This window comes from Carlito syrichta, unplaced genomic scaffold, assembly GCF_000164805.1.
Source record: "Carlito syrichta isolate Samal-C Ts95f unplaced genomic scaffold, Tarsius_syrichta-2.0.1 Scaffold315151, whole genome shotgun sequence".
Classification (NCBI taxonomy): Eukaryota; Metazoa; Chordata; class Mammalia; order Primates; family Tarsiidae; genus Carlito; species Carlito syrichta.
In genome coordinates, this window is record NW_007259247.1 from 182,171 (window position 1) to 187,330 (window position 5,160).

Sequence of the window (5,160 nt, forward strand, 5' to 3'; positions counted from 1 at the left end):
CCTTCAAGACACATCCTACATTGCCATAATTTCACGAAATTTTAGTGCCCCCATTGTCAACCCAAAATTATTTGCCACCCCTTACCATTTGATGCTCCCTGGAACTGATTTCCCAGCATACATCCTAATCCATCAGTGGCCTGAGGATGTGATGAAGTCGAGGGTATGATTTAGGAGGGCTATGTGTAATATGCAAAATAATTTGATAACTAAAGAGAACACTCAGAGAAGGATAGTGCAATCTTATTGTAAGTTTGAAATAATGTGGGGAAACTTCAAAGAGGTATGCAAAGATTTAGGGAGTCAGGTATGTGTGTATTTTTTGTATGTTCTCCACAGGTGTTCTGGATGGAACAGACCAGGTATTCTGGATGTCTCCAAGGTCACAGAGCCAGGTGAATTACGTTGCTGCTCTAGGTTCCTCGTTTTGCTCATAGAAATAACCAGATATAATTTCACCTCATGCCCTACTATGTATACCTCACTGTGTTCACCAGGACACCTTTGATGCCACCAAGGCATGAGATTCTAATGAGCCAATTGGTGGCTGCACATGTGTACCAATTTGACCTAGACACTGTGTTTTACAATTTGGATCTATTACTTCTGTTATTGACTCAAGATTCCCTTGCAGAATCAAAGAGACTGGGAAGTATATGTCTCCTGAGATAAGAATTGAACAATAGAAATTAATTCTTCCTGGTTTTTCTCCAATAGACTCATCAGAGATGCAGTATGAGGCCTCTCTGAATGGATCAAGCAATCAGTTGTATATGTCAAAAAGTTATGGCTCAATTTTGTAACCCCTTATTTTCACTCTCTCCTTTCCTGTCTTATTCTCATTTTCTCTCACTCCTGCTTCTCTGGAATTTGCACACCCAATTAAAATTCGACAGGGATTTTTTTGTACTCCTTACTCTCCCTGAATAGCAAAGCAAAACACAAGTTTTTAAAAATGTAAAAATTGTACAAATATAGGTTTGAACGAAGCAAGAGCAAGAAGAAAGGAGGTCAATGGGGTTTATTAAGGAGTTAATAAACTCCTTAGGAGAATGGCTGGCTGCTTATGTATGTTGAGGAAGATCAGGATGAGTGCTAGGTTTGGGCATTTTCATCTGGTTAAAGGTGGCCAGTGTTCACTACAAGCTTAATTTGAAGATAACAGTGAGTCTTGTGGCTAGTAGTAATTACTCAGTTTGAACATTCTGAGTTTCAAATTTTGGAGAAATTACCAAGTTTAAATGTCCCCTGGGTAGTGGAATAGTTGCTGAGCTAGGAGAAGTCTTAAGAGAATAAATTAAGGATGTGACTAATATTAGATGAGCAAATGGAATAAGGGGAACCATGGAGAAATATTTTCTAACACAGAACATTATCAAATTTTAATGTTATTTTTCTAAATGATTATGTTTAGGCAAAATTATCTATGCTAATTAGTAGGTCAACTATTACATTGGGGTACCGCTTAACAATGTACCTCAGGACAAGGTAGGTTTTCCTTTGATTGTTTTTAAGGTTGTTTTCTCGTGTATTTTCTTGATTTTACTTATGAACCGTCTTGACTTTCATTAATAATTAATATCTCCAGGACATTTTAAAATGTTTTTAATGCTTTTAAACTCTTGATACCTTGAAGTGATCATATTAGATAAGTATTGCAATTTTATTTTTCTGAGAATCTAACTGCCTTAATAGTGGATTCTAAGGCATAACTTAGTCTGAAAAATTGTATTTTAAAAATTCAATTATTGTGATACATATATGTTTGTTGTACATGTTTGTTATATATGCTGTGATAACTATACATTTAATTAGGGCTATTAACTATTTCATAAATGGTCAAAATTAGAACATACACTAAGAGGACCCTTTTGAATACACACTTATAAGAACATATAATTGTGATAATTTGGTCACGTTAGTCAAAAATGATATTATGTATGTTTTTCCTTAATTTATTTACATAAATTTGACAATATTGAGTAATCATAAAAATTATATGGAAAACCCTTTCAATGATGGAAAAAAAGTTAAGATAATTAAAGCTTTTTAAAGGGAATAAGTATAGGCTGGGCACAGTGGCTCAAGTCTGTAATTCCAGGTCATAGGGAGGCCTAGGCAAGAGGATTGCCTGAGCTCAGGGGTTCGAGACCAGCCTAGGCAACTTGGTGAGACCTTCTCTCCACAATAAATAAAAAATAATAATAAGCCAGGTGTGCTAGTGAGTGCCTGTAGTTCCAGCTATTTGGAAGACTGGGGCGGAAGGATCACCTGAGCCTAGCATGTTGAAACTGCGGTGGTGGTCATAAGCATGCTACTGCATTCCAGTCCGGGCAACAGAGTGAGACTCTGACTTAAAAAAAATAAAAAAGAAAGAAAAGAAAAGAAAAGCGAATAAGTATGGACAAGAATTAGTGAAAGTTAATTTTAGGATTTCTGTTTCAATCAATACAAAAAATAGGGGATGCTGTAAACTTCCTCATAAATAGCCTCTAAAAGTTTTTGATGTGATATTTAAAACATCATTTTGAATAGACAGATAAGCCTAAAAGAAAGTTTAAAAAAATATTCTAAAACACGAAGTGAAGGCTTCTTTGAAGAGGTGAGTAAACACATAAACTACCAGAGATCTTTGTGCCCATAGCCTCAGTGAATTTAGGAAAAATCTTCACACCATTCAGGTTTTGGAGTTGGACATACTTAAGAATTAATAAGATGGCCCAAGACGAACAGTCTGGAACATGAAAGGTAGCGTGAATAAAGGAGATGATAAACATAGTTTAGTCTTAATATACACTGATGGTTTAAAACAGCAATTAGATTGAAATAGCTTGACATTGTATTGTAAACTTTCTTTGTCAAGTGCTTTAGTTTTGTCTCTTGTATAATTTAGTCATATGCTTCTAAGAAAAACTTCCAACACATTTGGACAAAGAAAATCTAGTGGAAAGATGGCAAGCAAATACTAACCAAAAAAAGTGGGCGAAACTATATTAATATCACTCAAATCAGACTCTTATTCAAAAACAATGACTAAAATTGAATGGATTCAATGTATAATACTAAAAAGTCAGTGTGGTAGGTAAAATAACACCTCCTCCAAAAACCTTCCACATTATACTTCTTTGATTTAATGAATATGGTATATTACATGATACAAGTGAATTTAGGTTGCAAATGAAACTAAGATTGCTAATAGTTTGATCATAAAACAGGGAGGTCATGCTAGATTAGGTTGGGAGGACTAAATATAATCACACAATTTTAAGGGTCCTTAAAAAGGAAATGAAGGAGACAAAAGAGAGTCATAAAAAGAGTTGTGAAAATGCAAGCATGGTCAGACATATTATGCTCCAAGCTTTGAAGATGATGGATGGCAGGGGTACAGGTCACTGTGACTGACTGCTAGAAGATGGAAAAGACAATGAAATACGTTTCCCCCACAGCGTCCAGAAAGGAACATAGCTCAGTGACACTTTTAGTCAAAATACTAGTTGGCTGAATATTTGACTAGTTAAGATACGAGTCATGCTAGACTTCAAGCCTATAGGATTGTAAAGATAATAAATTTTGCATTAAGACACAAAGTCTGTGGTAATCTGTTATTGTGGCAATAAAAAACTAATGCAGCTAGAATCAAATTATAGAGATTACAGAACACAAATTTACAGACGTATACAAATAAAATAACAAGCCTCCCAATTATTGTGAAAGAATTGTGCCATAAATGCCAGATAAATCAAAGTATCAGTCAAAATATAGCATATTTAAAAATGCAATTATAAAGCTTAATCTAAATATAACATATAGTACTCTTATGTAGCCAGTAAACAGTTATTGTTATAGATGAACCACGAGAAAGGAGAATCACCAGCACACTGGTTTCAAATTTTGAGTCCTTTAACAGCACATGGTCAAGAGTAGGCTCAGGCCAAGAAAGCTGTCAACACTGAGTGGAATCAGCAAGAAGCTTATAAAGGCAAAATCCACAAGTGGGCTACATAGCAGGGGGTGAGGGTACAAGGAACTAAAAACAAAAGGAACAATCTCCTGGATTTCAATTAACAAGGCATACAATTACATGAAACTTGTGGCTAGGGAGTTTTCAAATGTCAGCAAGAATGATTAGTATGAACAGTTTAGGGGAACAAGGCTGTGGGTCTGTGGTCATGGGAAAGTTACAACAATCACACGTACACACTGGAGAAGGTCATTTTTAGGTCAGGCAGACAGCTAAGATGCAGGATTTTAACAAAATGGGGTTACTTAAGTCAAGCTAGCTATTATAACCATTTTAGATATTTCATTCCCCCCTTTTTGTTGTACATGAGTCAATTTGTTAACTCATCGGTCATGGGTACGGAATTATAATAGGTTCCTACATGCATAAGTTTTACAGAATTGATTTGCTTGACAAAATTAATAAACCAATTGAATATACAAGATTCTATATACAAATCGAGGACAAGGAGGATAGGTGGACCAGTCAAACTGGTGATAAGAGTTGTTAACCAGGGGTTCCAGTTAAACACGGATTGGAACCAAGACTTTTTCTCTTGGTTCAAGTGTGATGAATCCAGGCCGGTATCCCGTCAACTTTGAGCGCTGTTGGAGTGGTAATGATGATGCTAAAGGTAAAACAGCACAGATGCCGGGGTGGATAGCGGCCTAAACCTGCTGAAGGGACTGAAGATACTGCGCAGTAAGAAGACCTCATTCCTTGTAGATCATGGCATGCACATGAAGTGCAGAGAAAACATACTGGTTGCTGGTGAAAATATTTACCCTCTTTCCTGTTTCCCAGTGCAGGGCTTGAGTTAGAGCAATTAACACAACTTTTTGAGCTGAGATATCTTGAGGCAATGCCTGTGACCAGATTATGTCAGGAGTCATGGTTACAGCTGCACCAGTCTTGCAGACTCCCTCTATTACCAGGCTGCTATCTTTCATGAACAAGTCAACATCAGCCCAACTTAAGGGAGTGTCCTGAAGATCAGGTCAACTGACCTGGAAGATGTCCAACATGTCTTCACAGTTATGAACTGGCATTTCCGGATTATTGGATAGCAGAGTGGCCGAACTGAGGCAATGAGTAGGAGAGAGAGTTAGTCTCCGTTGGTCAAGTAAGAGGTTTTGATACTGGGTGATGTGAGTGTTTGA